Genomic DNA, 19,965 nt, shown 5'->3' on the forward strand with positions numbered 1-19,965 from the left:
ACCTGCTCCCTCCACCATAGACACTGCCCCCTCCCTATCCTAGGCCCCCAGAAGGAAGTTTCCTACTGAAACAAGTTCAAGTTCTCCTATTCTCTGTTTCCTTTGTTTGGGGGCATTCACTACACCACCATTATGTTTCTTTATATCTGTTTATGTCTTAACTGATCAAATGGTGTACAAGTTGCAGAGCTGATGGGAAGGATGTCCGAGGAAATCTGAGCAGTTTAGATTATGCTCTGTGGGGGGTCCTGGTGCTGAAGATGAGGCCATATCAGTTAAAAACAATGTGGTGCAGTGTTCCAACACCCATCCCTTCACCAATGTACATTTCTCACCACCAATGTCCCTGATTTCCCTCCATTCTATGACTGAATTACAATGATGACCAACTTTGTAACTGTATCTCACAGTGATTCAAGAAAAAAATTAAATTAAATTGATCCTCAGGTAGGATAATCCTTACCTGTTCCTCTAGTCAGAGGGCAGATAGAATATGATGATTGGAGTTTGCAAATTCCTGATAAATGTCTCTGCATGATGAGGGGTTACAACACTCCTTATTGCTCCTAATGATTAGTTTTGAAAAATGAAAAAAAAATTAAATTAAATTTAAAAAAAAAAACCAAGAAAACAAAACGAAAAAGAAATAAAAACCACCCAATAGAGGAGTGGGGGTCTGACCATCAAAAGAAGCAGGAAAATAACCATCCAGTGTTTTGAAGACTTTATGGTTCTCTCCACTATTCACTTTCACTAAGGTGAGAACTCTCAGCTGGTTCTGAAAAACCCAGGGGGCCTCACACCGAGGGGTTCTGCAGAGTCACATGGATGTCTTATAACATCCGTGTTGTTCCTCCAGCCACTGCCCTTCCGGACATGTCCATTCCTGCACCATTGGCTTGACTTGCCTGGATTGGGCCTCTGCCCGAGGCAGACCTTGACCTCAGAGTTGAATTTACGCTGAGGGTTTTGTCTTCCTCATAATCCCTGTTAAGTCTTTGTGAAAGACTTAGAACTCCCGCGAGCTTATCACAGATCCTACTGGTTTGGCCTGAGAGAATCCCTCTTTTGGTCTCAGCTTGACAACAGCAACCCAGAGATAAACTCGAGGAGTCCTGGTTTGAATCTTAGCTCCTTGAAATCAAGGTTGGCACAGTGGTGGCGGTGGGGGGGGAGTGGCAGGGGGTGGGCGTGGGGAGGTGTGAAGGCAGATTCTTCAGATGAAGGGCTTGCATTTGGCCTTCTAGGAAGTTAACTAAAGCAAAAATCAGAGACTCCTTAAGAGTCCATGGAAGTGTCAAATGGAATCAGACACTTACATTTGGAATTCTCTACTTTGGGGATACAAACAAAGACCTCCCTTACCACCCCTCCACTAGTTACTTTTAAGTTTAATGTTGAGGCAGGAGATTTCAAGGTACTCAAATGAGCAGTATCAGTGGAAATGAAAGGTTGATTCAAGGTTCCTCTGATCATGTGACATGAGTTTGTCAACACCACCATGTCAAACAAACCAGCATTTGACATTTGATTACTTAACCTTAAATACCAACATACCAGGAGGTACCTTTCCTTCCCGCCAATGTTTTTTTTTGTCAAGTGAAAAAAGATCATGCAAAGCTTGTTTTGAGATTCTGCTGCAGGAAGCAAAGGAATCAAAAAAAAATGAGATGAGAAAAGTTCTTCTTTGCCATATGTTGAAGTTTTCTTTAGAACAGAGGCTGCAAATTCCTTCAAAGCTGAAACCAACTTACACACTCTGAATTCTTTTGTTGGGGAATATTGTGCATTTGCAACCCATCTGATCCTTAAGTAGAGAGTGTTAGCAAAAGGTTCCGTATGCCACTGTCATCCAGAATTATACACAATAGATTTCTCAAGGCCCCAACGCCTCTTAGTCAGCAAAGAATAAACAAATAGCATCCCATATAGATTTTCTTTTTGTCTGCGTAAGTCACAGATATGGAATTCTTGCTGGCACACAAACAATTCTCTTTTCACTGTGCTTTATAATTCTCCAAAGGTGGTTATTAATAGGTGTCAGAACAAGGGTAACTTTTTAAGCTCACAATCCCTGCAGAAACGCCTCCTGGCCCTTGATTGTTTAGGTCTGCTAATGTAACGAGGACGCGGGGAAAATGTTTTAAATGCACTAGCACTTCTAAATGCCATTTTCTCATCAAAATATTTTCCCTTATTTGATCCACCGAGCTAATGCATTTATATGACACCTACATTAACACTGTATTCACGTTGCACCTTGACCCCTTCCTTCTCGTCAAAGTGCCCTCCCATACTGTAGAGTACAGACCTCCGAAAAAGAGAGGCAATTAGATAAAAAGGAATACCTGGGTTTGATGGGTCTTTGTTGGTTGAATAACCACCAAAGTGATTCCCGAACTGTGTGCTGTATTAGCAACAAGTAAAAAAAAAAAAAGAAATGCTGAATCTGTATCTATATCTGTATCTAGTGGTACTCAGTGTTAATCATTTCAATTCTGCGGGTAGGAGAAATCCCCAGGACCCTCTGTTTAGCATCCTAATCTCATATGAACTCATGGGCACTGGACTGTGTATCCATAATCTTCACCTTGTAATTCCAGTAACCTAATTGAGCCAGGAAAACAACAATGGAAAACGTGTCTTGAATTGAAATATGATCAGATAGCAGATGTAATGGGAAATATAAGCTCTTCTCGTTTCCATTTGCTTTGTGTTTGGTTTTTCTTTTTTTTTTTTCATGTGAATCTATGTGGGTATGGGATGCTGAGATACCTTGAATTTGTCTAAGCTAAAATGACAGTTGTGTTTAAAGGAAGAAAAATATAGAAAGAGTTGGAGAGAGAAGGGAAAGTGAACAAATGGTATTGGTGATATCATTAGCCTCCAGGTCTACATGGTCTATTATCCAGTGTGTTGGAAATACAAAGAAAAGAAATATATGGGCCCGGGGATCAAGGAATAAATGGATCATCGGAAAATGACGTAAGTGGGGTAGAGAAAATTAGGGGTGTGGGAGTGGGTCGTATGCATCTATCCTGGGATGATGTGCCAGCTCTTTGCAAACTCAAAGATGGACACCAGATGACTGCATTGATACATTCTGGTAGCCTGGGGAGGGACAGGAAGTTCTGAGTAGTTTTAATTTATTTTTAAAATCTCAGCTCAGGTAAGAAATGTCGCGTGGAAAAACTGCTGTTTGGGACCCGAGAGATAGTACAGTGAGTGGATAAGGTCCTGCCTTACATGCAGCAGACCCAGGTTCAATCTCCAGCATTTTATATGGTCCCTGAGAACCACCACGAGTGATTCCTGAGTTCAGAGTCAGGAGTAATCCCTAAGCATGGCTGGGCATGCCCCCCAAACCTGATAAATAAATAAAAATTTTAAAAATAGAAAGACTGCTGTTTGAGCATTATGGGAGCCTAGTTGCATGGACTGAATTTGAGCTGGAAGGAGAAGCAGCTTGAAAGTAGAGAAAATTTGGAGGTGTATGGAGAAGGCAAATAACTACTTTCTCTCAACATGATGCACCAAATTAATAAATGTTTCTTGAATGTTTCTGTTGCTGGTACAAAAGGTCAAGTGAGGTATTTTGTTTCCCACATGTTCTGCCAACATCCTTTTAAAATAAAAGGAAATAAGAATGTTTTGAGAGTATTAAACGTTTAAAATTCAGGAACAATGGACGCTATGAACCATCTGTGAGACTCAACCAGGCATTTCTTTTGTAGGAAATTTTTTGGTGGATCATTGAATTTGAGAATAGGCAACTGTCCAATCCAGGAGACCCCGTAATTCTCAGCAGGAGGAAAAAATGACCCTTATATTTAGTGAGTAAAGACCTGTTTTCTTGTATTATTTTTGTAAAGAGAATTTCTGACAAGGTAAGTTGAGAGCAATGTTTTCAAGGGACAGGAAAGAACTCAGGTTGCAGTCAACAACTCTCATTCCTGACCCATCCATGAGCTTTCTTCTGGGTTAATATAGAATTTTACATCCCCAAAGTGTGTGTAGCACCAACCTAGTGTGAGGGAAGATGTCTACACAGAGGCAGAAATTAGTAGAATTTCTTTAGTACTCTCCAGATTAGTCACCGTTGTAAATGAAGTCACCAGACTTCATCCATCAATGACGACTATAAGGAAGTGCATAAATGACATCTCATTTAATCTTCTGAAAGAGCTTGTGAGTTACTTTAAAAGCTCTTGTGCAGGACCTGTGACTGAAATCTCCATGCTCGCTCAGTGCGGGAATGGGCCTCTTCCCCTCATCTCCCAAGTTTACCAGTAGCTTGGCAGTCACACCCACAAACTGCCCCTGGCGCCATATTATCTCAATAATGGCCAAGATCCAGAGACATAGAAATAAAGTTCCTGGAAGAGAGCAACATAGGCCTCACCCATGAATGAATCTGTTCTATAATTGTATTCTAAATATTAGAATTCCTAGAGCAACCTTTCATACTCTACACCACTGATGCACCAAAAGCAGCACACATTTGATTGGGTTTAACAAACACATTTGTAATCTCTTCTATAAGAGCTTAATGGCTCCAGGATGAAGTACAACAATCTTCACACACTTTCCTTTTATGGTGGTGGGAAGGTGCAATAGTGGTGGGATTGGTATTTGAATATTACATATAATGAATTATTGTGAGTAACTTGATAAAAATAAAATAAAATTTAAAAAGGAAAAAGGAAATAAAAACATGATAAAGATCTGCATGATATACTCGAGGAAAAAATGTGAGAACAAACATGATCTGGAGGTCAACTGAAAGTGAGGATTAAAAAAAAAGCTCTTAAATTTATATCTATCTGGCTATATGTATATATATACATATACATATATATATTTTAAATAGGAAGATGGTGAATGTGTCCCATCATCACAAAGCTGGTGTTGTTGCAGTATTTTATGCATATTTCTGACTATATTTCTAAGCTCTTGTAGAGTGTGAATGCAAAAATGCTGCCTTTGGAAAGCATAGTTCAGGTCCAGAATGGTATCATGGGTGCTTTGCCTGACACTTCCGAAAATGAGTGTGAATAAAAAAACAGAGGTAAATAAGCAGGACAGTGGATATAGTTCTGGCCTGGTATTTCCTTCCCTTTCACTTCCTTTTTAAGAATATTTATTTCATTAATCTTTCCTTGATTGAGGTTCTGTGAATGACAGCACTACACATGAAGGTTGTCCACGTACATAATTCTAACACACCACCAATCCCTTTCCCACAATGACCACAACAGTCCTCCCTTTCACTGTCCCACCACCAAGAACTTAGTTGTGCATATCAGTTTTCCCATTGTGTTGCCCTTGGCCCTTTGTTCCTATCCTGGTGTGTTTTAAGTCCCACATCACAAAGCTGTTATATGCTTAAGTGTCACATATGAGAGAAATCATTCCTTCAGACTGACTTCACTCAGCATGATATTCTGAAGTTCCACCCATGTCACAGCAATTTACATAATTTTGTGCTTTCTTAGAGCTGTGTAGTATTCCATCCTGTATATATACCACATCTTCTTGATCTATTCATCCTTACACATTTGTGTCAGGCATTTGTGCCATTTTCATATCTTTAGCCCAGTGTTTCTCAACCTTTATCCAACTGTGTCATTTTCTGATTTTATTTTCTTCCCATTGTCCCCCTTCCCCCTCTGTCTTATTGGTGGACTCTCTAGTCTTGGGTCATTACAATCTATTGACGTTATTTATACCTGTGGTCCTTTGAGAAAGGTTGCTGTGGAGGGTCCATGTTCAACATGGGTCAAGAGAAGGAACAAGGTAACCAGTTCTTACATCAACCTTATAAAAAATGCCTACATCTTTCTTCTTACCTTGAATTGTCCTATGTTAGATTTGTGATTGTGCACAAACTTAATGATGTCAGTGAAGAAAGACACTTGAGAGGTTGAAACAGTGTGAAAACCCGTTAGAAGGTTATAGAAGAAAGAGTATCAGTTTTAAAATCAGATAGCCTTGGGTTCAGATTCCAAGTTCACTGTTTACCAGCTATTTGGGTTTTGCAAGGAATTGAGAAGAAATATCCTTAGCTATTAGGATTGTAAGGCATAAATGAGAAAGTGCTCAAAAACTGTTACATTCTCTGTGCATTTTCCTTTCTCTTCTCTCTCTCTTTGGTGTGTGTGGAGACTATTGGGGGCTACATCCAGTGGTGCTCAGAGATGCTGGGAATAGATCCAGTATCAAACACGTGCAAGGGGAAGCAGCCTGCCTGCTATACTACCACTCACCACTCCAGCCCTCTATGTAGTTTTCTTTTCCTCTTTCTCTTTATTTTCACTTCTCACCCCATATCTCTACACTATCTATCCTGGCATGACCAGGATATCTGTAGTAACCTGGAGGTAAATTTCACCAGGACATCTAGAACATTCTATCTGGTTCTAGGTGGTATCTCCTACAGGTCAGTCTTAAAGGAATCACATGGAATCTCCCAGGAACTTGGGTTATTTCAGAGTTGACTGTGGGTCCCTGTTATCTGATAATCTTTTAGTGTTACAACTACTAGAGAAAAACAAGGCTAATAAAACCATATAGTTTTTGCACTTGCTGTGATAATTTTTTTGTTTGTTCAAGGCTTGCTTTTAAAACAAATTAAACTTTGCTCTTTACATGCTAATGTATGGTGACTGCAGACCAGGAGTTAGTGTTTTATGGAAAAGGTTAAAGCTTTCTCAGTTATATCTTCACATCAAGATTTTGGGTAGAGGGATTCCAAACACATTGAAATAGGAAAAAGTTGAATCTTAAGGGAGAGTCATTTCTTCTCACCTGGGGGGAAAGTGCTATGTCCAAAGGCAGGTAAAGGTGAGTTTTATAAATGCAGATTTGTGTAGTTATATTTTTGGGCTACCTCAGTGTTGCTTCGGGCTTACTCCTGGCTCTCTGCTCAGGATCTCTCTTGGTGATGCCCAGGTGGAACATATACATTCCTGGGGACAAAAACCAGGTTAGCCACATGCAAAGCATGAACCCTCCAAATTGTATATTTTTCTGAACTTGCTAAAGTTATTCTTAAAGGAAAGTGTGGTTGGTGGATTTTGAAAAACAAAGTCCATCTTTTCTGTCTACGCAGTGTAAGCATGCACAATTGCATACTATCTATATACCTCTAGGTTTCTTCTAATAAGAGAAATCAGCCATTTCTAATGACTCATTGTCTCAAATATTACATTTGTTTGCTGGCTATGGGCTGAAATCCTGATCTACAAGGTCCCACATTGCTCAGAAACCACAGACTTATCTTTTCAATGCAAGATAACATGTTCACATTTATGACGTGCTTACAGCCTGCCAATCACTGTCTCTGTTTTATATGTATTAACTCATTTCATCCCTCAATAACCCTAGGAGTATTATTATCACCTCCATCTTACAGAGGACAAAAAGGAAGGTTCCAGAGGTTAAATACACTGTCTGGGCACTCATGGAAGGAGGTGGAGTTGTTGGCATTTAAAACCAGGCAGCCTTGTACAAGGCTGTATCCTTCCCTTGCTTTTCGACAAGACTAGTGGACCAGTGTATTTATCACACCCACTGGTTGGCATCCTCATGTAGAAAGAGACTAGGCATAGGGTGGCATGCGTGGAATCATAATAAGACACTCCCCCCCCCCCGTCACATACAAACACAAAAAAGGAGGGTCACACGAATTTTCTAGCTTCAGGGAATGGATTGGCTGCTTAAGTGTTTCAAGAAAAGTTGTATGGGTCAACAGACTTTCAATTCATACTCTTCAGCTCTGCTAGGGTCTGGATAGAAATTATATATGTGTATATATTTGCTTTTAGGGTCACACCTGGCAATGCACAGGGGTCACTCCTGGCTCTGCACTCAGGAATTATTCCTGGCGGTGCTCAGGGGACCATATGGGAATATGGGATGCTGGGAATCAAACCCAGGTCGGCTGCGTGCAAAGCAATCACCCTACCTGCTGTACTATCGCTCCAGCCCCCAGAAATATTTTAATTGTCAGTATTTCACCATAAAGTCATTGTATTATCTCTGCTCTTTTTTTTTTTAGCTCAAACATGGGTTTATACCTTTCATAGCATTCTCAATCACACTTAAGCAATAAAAACATTTTTTTTAAAAGTCATGTAGACTTTTTTTTTAAAGCATCACATAATGGTCACACTCCATTTTCTGCCCTCTGTCCCCCCTCCCAAAATGTTGGCAGAAATCTGTGTTGGTTTCACAGTGAAATAGACTTGTCACATTGGTTTACCTGGAAACACTGGAGTTGTTGGATATAGGTGAAGTGTTTTTGGACAGCTATCAGATTGACTACTGTATTTGATTAGGGGAAAAAGGATTTTGGGAAGTCAGTGGGTGCTGTTATTGCTGTAACATTTAAAATGTGGCCTTTTGGGGAGAGGTTATGGGGGATTATATGGTGTAGAGGCTGAAATTCCACCTACCTCTCTTGGCACCTTCCTGGTTATCTACCTATCAATTAGGATTCATATTCTTTCCTTTCCATCAACTATTCTTGGCATGGCTGGAAAAAAATGTAGTTGTGCATTGCACATTTTCAATAAAACATTTACTTCCATTACATATGAATTTACAGAAGCATTTCTATGACCTCACACAATCTTTAGCACCATGGAATCAAGCCCTTTGTATTATCTCTTTACGTCTTTAAATTTGATATTTAGGTTAAATACAAAATATGGTGCTTAGCATTATTCCAAGGTCACCATTCACGATGGAAAAAATGTTAAAAGCATAAAAGTAATGCATGAAAAATCCATTATTAAGAGCAGCACCCCCTTATCTACGATAGCAGTTACTTGAACATGATTTCTTGCCTTGTAGTGACAATGCCACAGCCATCGAAGTGAAAGCTCCATTAATGTTTCCATTATACATCTCTATTCAGTACTTCCACCAGTTTATAATTCAATGTATTCTTTGGACTAAATATTGCTCTACAGAAATCTCAGTTTAAAAACTTCCCCCAAAGAAATAAAAAACATCTGAATGAAAATATACAGACCATCCCCCGCTTTTTTTATGTACACAGGGACCAAAATATACTTCTTGTTGGGGGGGATTTGAGTGGGAAATTGATTTTTGCCTTTTAATCAGTTGTGACCAGGATCGTAATGTTATTAATGCAAAAGCATGCTGAACTAATTAAGAACTTGAAATCTGGAAAGAAGCATTGGAGGTCTCTGAGAAGATAAGGTTCTATCCAAATCTCTCTGACAAATGGGGTCCAAATGAGTGTCCGAGGAGCCCTGGGAACCCCATTCCATGATTGTTATTGCTAACTTGTTCCATTGTTTAACAACGCCTACTGTCAGGAATTTTTTCCTTATGTCTAACTCAAATCCTTGTAGTTTAAGCCAATTTCCCGCTGCTTTTAGGGGAAATGGCAAACAGCTGCTTCACATCGTAGGGATAATAACTTCTTTTATTTGATATGCACTGCTATTGGAGCCCTCCTACGCTCAGCCCTCCCAGTAAAACATTTTCCTCCTCGCTCCAGTTTTAAACTCTCAATCAGCATCACCAGCTTTCTAAGAGCAGGAACCGTTACTAGCCCTGATCTCATAATGCCCTAGCACTTCATCGGCCTTCCCAGGAATGCCGAAAGAAGAGGGCAAGATTTTCATATGGCCAATTAAGATATTCTTGTTCTGGAACATAAACTATGCTCTGTTATTTCGCTCAGGTTCACTTGAGTTGCATCTGAGCCCCAGATCACATTTGGCCTCATTGGCAAGAAGCCTTCTCACTCCCAAAAGTGCAGATTAAAATGAAAGGGAACATTTGATCTGAGTCTGCCTGTCCTAGTGTTTTCCCCTGACCAGTGGTGATCCTTTAATTTTATATAAGAGCTATTTGGGAGTGGAGCCTGGCTGGTAAGCAGGACAGAGAAACTTGTGAAAATGTACTTGCTTCCCAAGTGTTTGCTACTATTGAGATATACTTGGGTGAAGCTGGGGGGAAATTTTGAAATTGCCAACGGGATGAGATGAACAGCTAATGCAATTCAAAAATCCCTTTGATGCTACCGTTGTTAATACTTTCGACCCAAACCTAAAAAAAGTCTGGTATCTCTAAAATGCCTTTATTGGGGCCAGAGGGACAGTAAAGCAGGTAGGGTGCTTGCCTCACATGTGGACAACCCAGCACCCCATATAGTCCCTTCAAGCCTGCCTAGAGCGGTCCTTGAGTACAGAACCAGGAATAAGTCCTGAGCCCAGTTGGGTGAAGCCCCCAAACCAAATAACCAAAAACTCAAAAAACAACCCCCTCAAAAAACAAAAAAACCCCACTCTATTGGCATAAGCATGCCATAAATCTAGCATCTTTACCTGAAGACCATTACTGGATCTATTCACTGATCTCAATTGTGAGGACAGAGTGAACCTTCCACTGGGAAAATCCCAGTGTTTCATTTTCTTGAGAGTTTCCTCCAATAAGATGGCTTCCCTGTGGATAGAGAAGTTCATTTGGTCTTAAGCACAGAGAGTACTGGGGTCCTGTAGTTGCCGGCTAGTTTCGTCATTCTGGATCTGTTTGCTATTCACTCTGTGCCCCCTTGGCAGCTTCTTCTTTGCTTTCATTTTCTCCTATGTAAAATGGCAATAATTGTTGCCACCCCTTAGTGTTGAAGTGAAGCTAATAAGTAAATGGAGATGCTTATAACCATGTCCATTTATTTTGTCTTCCACCCACTGGCTGTGCTTCCCTTGCAACTTTTATGGGAATGAGGGAGAAGCAGTAGGTGGAGTCAAGAGGAAGAGGCTGTGGTGATCTTGCACCAAATGTCTCCAGGATGGGTGAGGAAGGACACAAACCAGTTTCTTTTGCAGATATATTCTGAGTGCTTGGATGCTTGTTTTTCCAACAACATAGCAGCAATTTTTGCCCTTCTAGGTGGAGAGACTTGAAGAGTCCTATGAAAACCCCTTCTCAGGCTTCTAGAAAAATATTGTGGCTCTGGCGCTGATTGAATCTGGTTCATGGTTATCCAATGCGGTTTGCTGGGGCCATGGCTGGTGGTGCTCAGGGCTTACTCCTGGCTCTGCACTCCAAAACCACTCCTTTTGGGGTTTGGGGGACCACATGGGGTGCTGGGGATGGAACTTGGGTCAGCCGTGTGCAAGGCAAACGCCCTCCCCTCTGTGCTATAGCTCCAGCTCCCACCTTTGGGCCCAAACCATAGAGACTAACACAGTATAGCAGCGAATAGGAGCTTATTTCTCAGGGGTCCCACTGGGTAGAAATTCCTGTTCACACACTTGGAAACCATATTGTTTTCCTGGCTCACTAATTTCCTTTTCCAAACTCTGCTTTGCTGACACGGCATCTTGCCTATTTGCTTTGGCTTCTCCATCAGATCCTCTCCTTCCCACCACCACCTCATCCCTCTCCATTTCTTCGCACTTCACTTCGAGGATAGCTCCCGGAAAGTGAGAAAGTCTTTCAACAGCACAAAACCAGGTTGTCCTTCCCACTCGCCCTGGGCATGGGGAGGACACTAGGATAAAAAGACTCCATTCTGATCTGTAAACAGGAAGTGGTCTGTCTGGAGAGCTCTCAGCGATTACACCACCATCTCCCTTAACAGGAAGATTTGCAACTGCCTTCCCAATGAGTTCCCCCTCCACCCTCTCCCCACTCCCCACTCAGCAAGATCATTGTCATAAAGCACATTCAGCACAAGAAAAGCCTACCCCCTTCTAAGGAAGAAAAGGTCCACGTGTTAGGGCTGGCAACGCGAGAGGGAAGTAACACTTCCATATGTCTCCTGCAAAGCCCCAGGAAACTCACGCTGCTCACATCAGAACTCCGGATTGCATGTGATTTGCTGCTCAGTGGGAGGACATTTAAAATTCCTGAAGGAAAGTACTTGGCATCAATAATCTCAAGTGTGTGCTACATGGTGGGATGGAGAGCAAAGAGCTGTTTTGCTCAGGGCTCTTGCTCCACATGGCGCTCTCCTCCTGGCTGTGCAGGCTGTTGTGCTGCATTTCCCTGTTACCAGGAGGAAGAGACTCAGGGAGCAATGGGAGGGAAATAGAAATCAGGGTAGGATGCTCTGAAGATCCAAAGTTGAATGGTGCATGAGAAGCAGCAATAGAGACCGTCTATTTTGCTGACACAGCAGTCTATAGATGACTTCCAACCTTCACGCATTAAAGAATGGGGTTATGTCCACTTCATGCCCTGGGTGTCCTATAAGATGCTAAATGCATATTCATCTACTGTCTGCATTACAAGGGAAGTCCTAGTGCTCCATGTTGAGTGGTTGAACATATCCAGTGGGGGGGAGGGGGAGGGAAAGTAGTGACCAAGCGATAGGTATCATCATTGGCAAGAGCCTTCAGTTTTACCTATTGGAGTTCGCAACATGAAGCCCAGTCAAATCCCTGCAATCCCAGTCAAAGTCCAATCAAACACATCTCTGCAATTTCCGGTTACATTTCTGCCACCTATGCGTTCTTTGAGCATAAGCGGATAGAAATAACACAAGATTGGTTTTCGTCCTTCCTTCCTTCCTTCCTTCCTTCCTTCCTTCCTTCCTTCCTTCCTTCCTTCCTTCCTTCCTTCCTTCCTTCCTTCCTTCCTTCCTTCCTCCTTCCTTCCTTCCTTCCCTCTCTTTCTCTCTCTCTCTTTCTTTCTTTCTTTCTTTCTTTCTTTCTTTCTTTCTTTCTTTCTTTCTTTCTTTCTTTCTTTCTTTCTTTCTTTCTTTCTTTCTTTCTTTCTTTCTTCTTCTCTCTCTCTCTTCCTTCCTTCCTTCCTTCCTTCCTTCCTTCCTTCCTTCCTTCCTTCCTTCCTTCCTTCCTTCCTTCCTTCCTTCCTTTCTCCCTTTCTTTCTTTCTTTCTTTCTTTCTTTCTTTCTTTCTTTCTTTCTTTCTTTCTTTCTTTCTTTCTTTCTTTCTTTCTTTCTTTCTTTCTTTCTTTCTTTCTTTCTTTCTTCCTTTTCTTTCTCTTTTTCTCTCTTTCTTCCTTTTTTTTTTGTTTTTGTGCTCTGCGATGCTCAGGGATTACTCTTGGCTCTGTGCTCAGGAATCACTCCTGATAGTGCTCCTCAAGGGACCCTATGAAATCAAACCTGGGTTGGCTGTGTGCAGGGCAAGGGCCCTACCCACTATCCATCCAGACTCTCACTGTTGTACCTCCTGAAAGTGCCTGGCTAAAATGCTTGCAATTATCAGAATAGCACTGAGATCTGGTACATGGATGGAACTCTTTCCCTGCTGATTTCTCTGTTCTGATCACCCCTTGACCAGCTGTGAAATGCTAAAACTGGGCCTGACACTTCTTCAAGACCAGAGATAGACAACATCCTTCTGGTGTGATTCAGTTCTGAGAGTCAGCTGGTTGAGGGTCTGAAAGTTCTGTTTCTTGCAGGTGCTGATGTGCATTCATAAATATCTTGGGTGCACATCGTTCCTTGTTTGTAAAACCAGAGAAAGAAATGAAGAGCTCTGATGATTGAAATTCACATGTTAGGCTCAACAGGAAGGCACCCTGTCACACTTGAGTTCTGCAAAGTCAGTGCACTGTAGACATAATGATGGTCCTTAAGTTTGCAGTCATTTGAGGGACATCCTCCCTCTTCATCCCCAGAGTAGAGCTGGATGAGTTTCTGACTCCTCAGCCTGTTGGATAGGCTTATTCCTTGAGTGTGCTCAGAGCACTGTTTTCAGAGTGAATTGGAAAATTGCTTTCTCATTTCTCTCCACTCAGGGTTGGCATTCACAGTGTATTTGTTGAATGGTAGGTGAGTCTGTGACTTCGGAAAACGTGGTCCTGGGTAGAGATATGAACGCAGTTCCAATCTCTTCTCTCTCTCTCTCTCTCTCTCTCTCTCTCTCTCCACTTTCTTTTCAACTGAATACCTGCTTTTCATGTTGGCATCAGGATCCAAACAAGAGTAAAAACCACTTGTGTTTTCTCCCACCCATTGTGCTCACCCCTCACTGCTCTGCTATTTGCTCTGCTGTGCTCAGGTCATCCTAGAGAAGAATTTAGGAGTCTCAGTTATATCAATCAAAGTATACAGCCAGGTGAGAGAGGTGTTTTTTTGTTTTTGCTTTTACTTCATGGAGTCTTGGCTGCTGATACACAGACCCCTTTTGCAACACTCAGCCCTGGCTCTTGACTCTTTTTGCATCTCCCTTCTGTATCTTGCGTGCATTTCTGTTCTTGCATGCTTCAGTCGATATTGGAGTGATATGTCCCTTTGATGGTCTGCTCTCTTTCCCAGGGGACAGTGAGTCTCTATGAGAGGGGAGGGAGCTTCATTTGTGTGTCAGCTTCCCAGATATACACAGCTCTGTAAGTATTTATTAGACAGAGTTCATCCCCACCCGCCTTGACAATCATCTTTCAGGCTGCCCTGGGATTTAGATCTCTGGTTCACCTTAGTTCGCCTGCAACTCCTAATAATTATACTCTCATGCTTTAAAAAAATAGATATATAACAAGATCCGAGTATAAAATAAATTTAATAACTTTCAATTTCAGATTTGAAAACTTATAGATGTAAATGAGAGTAGGCATTTTCAATATTGTATTAAATGGTTCTAATTTTCTTATCTACATAGGTCAAAATCCCTTCCTGTAATTGGCCCTTACAGTAATTGGCCGTAACTGATTTATTTTCTGATCATTCTATTTGCCTGTTTTTTTTTTCCAGTTGAGTTGAATTGTTTGATCTATTCACTATGACAGACCAGTTAGGATGTTTCTATTACTTTCCACTATCTTAAACATTATTTCTAGTACTTGCAAATTTTTAGAATGAATACTTAGTAAAGAATTATTGGGACTGAGTGTTGATATTCTTTTTTAAAAAAAATTTTAAATGAATCACCATGAGGTACAGTTACAGACTTACAAACGTTTGTGCTTATGTTTCAGTCATACAATGATTGAGTACCCATCCCTCCACCGGTGCCCATTCTCCACCACCAATGATCCCAGTATCCCTCCCGCCCCCCCAACCCTCTCCCCCAATCCCACCTCGCCTCTGTGGTAGGGCATTCCCTTTTTCTCTCTCTCTCCTTTTGGGTGTTGTAGTTTGCATTGTAGGTATAGTGTTGTATTTGCCTGTTTTTAAAGTTTCGTTGGAATAAGCAATAGAAAGAAACTTTGTTATGTGCCAAAGGAGGCAGGTTGGGATTGGGAGGGAAGCTGGGGATGTCAGTGGAGGGAAGATCACACGGTGGTGTTGGAATGTTAAATGCTTGGAAAACTGTATAAGGAATAATTTTGAAAATTTTGTAAATCATGGTGTTTTTAAGAAAAATCAATAAAAATAGATATACTTTTAAAAATGGGAAATACACAGAGAGCACTCTTAGCACAATACCTGTAATTGATTTTGGTTTTATTGAGAATTTTAAGAGTGCTATCAGAGATGTTGATGTATAGGACTGTTTTTATAAGTTGGTTTTATCTAGCTTGGTCTTTGTTTCCAAATGTTTTATTTTATTGTTTGGAGTGTGGTTTGATTTTTAGAGGACTTCATTAATTCCTTGGCTTCGAGGTCCAATGAAGGCAATTGAATTCTTTGTTCTTTGATCAATGTGGGTTTTTATAGAAGCATTTGAAAAAATTAAAATCTAGGCATTTTTTCTTTCTAAGGATCATTTATTCAGAATAGGGATTTTTTTTAAAAGAGGACTTGGCCACATAATCTAAATGCTTTGGTCTTAATGTTATTTTGCTAAGACTATCTACCCAGTACAATTTGAGTTCTCTTGGAGGGATTTAATAAATGCACGGTGGAAAGGGACACTGTACATTTGAATCTAGGCAAGAAAGAGTGAAGTGACCATCATCAATTACAGCCTTGGAGGGGGTGATTAAGATCAAAATTGCAGGGAGGTTTTTAATTTAGCTGCCTCGAGGAACTACCCCCAGTTGAGCCAAACTCATCAGATCATGCACATGTGCTATCCTTCACTCTGCACTGCCACTCAGAGCAATTGTATCAGAAAGGGTACCAAATGCATCATGTGGCATGGGTACCCTTTGCCTGCATGCCTATCAGAGCCCCCTTACTATTTCATTAGAGAGACAGAGAAGGAGGAAATCAAGTTTAAGTTAAACGAAGCAAGACATGAAACCCACAAATATTTAAAGAATGATTGTGCCATGCATTCAATTTGTGCAATTTCTTCTCATTGCTGTTATGCATTCACATGTAGCTGTAGACTGTGTGAAGACAAGAAGACTGGGGTTGTAGATTCTGTTCAGTTCCTGCAACAGGATCAGCACTCAAACCTGAATTTTCAAAAATTCTCTACCTATTTATAACGAGAAATATGTTCACTCTGCACTAGTTTCTTCCTAAATCCTTATAACCCTAGATGACACTACACAGATAAAGAATGTAACTGGTATGAAGAGTTACTTTGAAGATGTGTGAGTGAGTAAACGTTTTTTGGGTGAGTGAGCAAACTACTCTTGGGTACTATCAGGAAGAGGAACCCTCTAGTAAAACTGATAACTTCTTTCCATTTAGATCCATCCTGGGCTGGGATTGTGCTAGATTAACTGCAGAAAATGCTTGGAATGTAGTATTATTCCCCCCAGTGAATTCTGGACATAGGTGAAAAGAACACAGAACATTTGTTCATAAGCATTCTTTCCATGTTAGACGCTGTTCCTGAGGTATACTTATTGATAAGCCCGCACATCCATTATTTATATAAAAGGCCAATATAATTGAACTCCAGGCTAGTATAAAAACAGCATAAATATTTATAAATTAATGTTTAATTAACATGTTGCTTTAAGCAGGTTTCTCTTGGAAATATGACACTGGAAAGTTACAGGACTGTATTCAGGATGAGTGGTCATGAAGTTAATAAGCCTTTTTTTCTGTGTGGAAAAAAGTGCAGGTTGAAATCAGGTCCCTATGTATGTACCATTTCTTATGTGTTTCCTGATAATTTATTCATGAATATGATTGTAGACCCATAGCTAACTGTTCAAGTTCCCTTAATTGAATTAGGAATAATGAAATATTTTCAGGATTCCTATTAAGAACATTTACTGATGAATACAGTTTATTCTTTTCAGACTACAGCTTAACTTAATTCAACATTCTGATTACATTGCCCTAACAGCATAGGGTGTTCTCATCAAAATAATGATAATCTTTATTTCAGTACTTTGAAAACAGCCAACTTTTCTCCTTGTTTAATAGGCTTCAAATCAGTAAACTAAATTAATCAGAAAAGTCTTCAGCTCAAGTAATGATGTGTTTTCAATTCAATTTTTTTTTTTTACTTTGGAAATCTATTCATCATGAGCTCCAAAGAGAGGTACAATGACTACGAGACCCTTTAAGTTCAGCTCAGTTAAATGTCTGAAAATTGATTCCATCCAGCTTTACTTACTCTTGTTAAATGTAAAATATTTTTGCACTTTAAAGATTTCAACTGCCTCTATTGCAAATGTATATAATAGAGACTATTACATATGTTCCATAAATTGTGTAGATAAGCATATGTAATATGCATACATACATAACATTATTGAATCACTGAGCATTTGGGATGACATGCTAGAAAATGTTTTTCAAAACAACTATATTATAACCCCCAAATCTTGTATTCTTTATTAATGCAGAAAGCTTTCCTCTTCATTAAATTGCCTTTTTGATTTCTGGCAGGCCCTATTACTATTTTATTTCCCTAGGATTTTCTTATTCATTAGTTTATAAAAGACTTTCGAATTCAAAAAAAGGGTAAAAAATTTGCTTTTGTTTTTGGGGGGCGAAGTTTATTCAACTAGAAGCTGCACCAATAAATAAGGTTATGATTTAGTGTTAAATATTATTATGCTAATTTTTGACAAATATAAAGTTAATGAATCATAATGCACATTTTTATAATTCTTAACATATTGACTTTAGCGTAAGGAACCACTTAATTATTGCAATCTGCAATAGTATTTGAACATATAGAAAAAACACTGAAATCAAATAAATGAAATATAGCAAAAAATAGATTTGAGACAACCTCCTGTTTCAATGACTACAAAAAAATTACAAGCAACATTTTTACTTTTACTTGTTGCAGGTTAAAAATTGAAAGTATTTCCAAATGTTTATAAATAAATAGCAAACGCCCTTATAAATAAATCTGAGTTAAATTCCTTTAAAGATTAAGCTTTTTAGACAACAATATAATTTGCATAGAAATGACTTAAAATAATAGTAAGTTAAAATTTTCTTAAAATTATTTTAAGATTTTTCTGCCTTAATTTGAATAATTTATTGAAACAGTTATCTTAGTTTGCATATGAGAACAGTAAAAAGTGTATCATAAAATATATTTTCATAAAATTTATTTTTAAGTTTCTTAAAATTAAAATGGGTATCATAACATTTCAATATGAACAATAAATTCTTTATTTTGGATATTGAAATTTTAAGAAGAAATGGCAATTCTCTGTTTTTGTTCTCTCATTGCTATTTATTAAGCATTTTTTTGTTAAATTAAATTCATGGTCAGCACACACTAATTTTTCCAAAATTCATTTTTAAGAAATGTTCCTCTCTTAAGTGGTATACCAAATTGAAAATGAATTCAAAATATTGTTTTTGGTATTTTATAACCTAAGTTCTTATGAATCATTTAAACAATTATACAGAAATTAATAAAATGAAAGCAGTTGATTAAATATTTAAATTTTATTTTAATGGCATTAAAGTATTATAACTAGAGTTTAACATTATTTTAATTTAGTATAACTTGAATTGCTTTTTAGTATTGACAGTATTTTAATATTTAAAGAGTATTGATTTGACATATTTCTATTTGATTGTGGAAATAGTAAAGGAAAAATACAAATAAGTTAAATACAAATTTTATAAATTTTACAGGCACTATCATAATTAGATACATTCTAGTAATAATGTACTATCTTCATTCTATCATATTTTGTTAAACTCTTAAAATTATAATTTAAATAACAAGATTCAGCCACTATACACACACACACACACACACACACACACACACACACACACACACACACACACATATATATATATGAAGGGAAATAAGAGTGAAGAGATAAATTAATTTTTGGAAACTCTTTTCCTTGTATGTATTTAATAGACTGTGCCAGATATTTCACAAAGTGATAGCAGGATTTAAAGAGAAAGTAATGGTTCACAGATTTAATTTTCCATCATTTGTGATTTTAAAAATGTGATCTATTACAGAACAGTATGCATTAGTAGTATTTTAGCTTCTATAGTTCATAATAAGTAAAATATACTCCCCCAAATTCAGGCGTATTTGGAATTAGTCTATTGGATTTATTTTTATATTCTAGACCACTTATGCAGAGCACAGATAAATGGTGCTCAATAAGTGCTAAAAGATATTTCAAAGGCACAATTTCATCAGAATTCATTCCAAGTTAGTATCATGCTTAAGAAATGAACTAGTAACAAGTCTGGCATTTTAGTGTTGGTTACACTTAAAAATTACTGTGGCTGAGGGTTCTGCTTGGAGGAACAGAAATTCGAAGCATATGAAAGTGAATTTTCTGTTTCTCATTGGTTTGTGTCAATATTGGAACAAGTGTACTCTGTTTGCCTTCTATTTATTTTCATTCGTAAAAGTATTTCATGGAAATCTTCTAGATTCAATCCATTTTATTTGCTTTATGCTTTTGAAGACTTAAGCATTATCAAGTAAATAGAGAATAAGGTTTTTTAAAGAATAGTTCAGTAAAGAGTGGCATTTTTTTCTTCAATTGTATAGGGTATTTGGCACATGTTAATTGCATTAAATGTTTTTTTTTGGAAGATAAAATCTTTTTTTTGGCTACTCTGTTATTTCAAATTTAATTTCTAGACATGTAGCAATCAGGTCTTCTTATAAAATTTCATATAAAGTAAGCATCTTTAGTTTCTTTGAGTGACAATATTAA

The 19,965-nt window shown here is 38.7% G+C and overlaps 1 non-coding gene across 1 annotated transcript; it reads left to right on the top strand.

Moving 5' to 3' along the window:
• The first annotated feature begins 440 nt into the window (after positions 1 to 440).
• On the top strand, positions 441 to 574 carry LOC129406241 (U8 small nucleolar RNA). Its single transcript, XR_008630895.1, has one exon. It is a non-coding gene; the product is annotated as a U8 small nucleolar RNA (small nucleolar RNA).
• Positions 575 to 19,965: the final 19,391 nt, after the last annotated feature.

Source organism: Sorex araneus, chromosome 6, assembly GCF_027595985.1.
Source record: "Sorex araneus isolate mSorAra2 chromosome 6, mSorAra2.pri, whole genome shotgun sequence".
Taxonomy (NCBI): domain Eukaryota; kingdom Metazoa; phylum Chordata; class Mammalia; order Eulipotyphla; family Soricidae; genus Sorex; species Sorex araneus.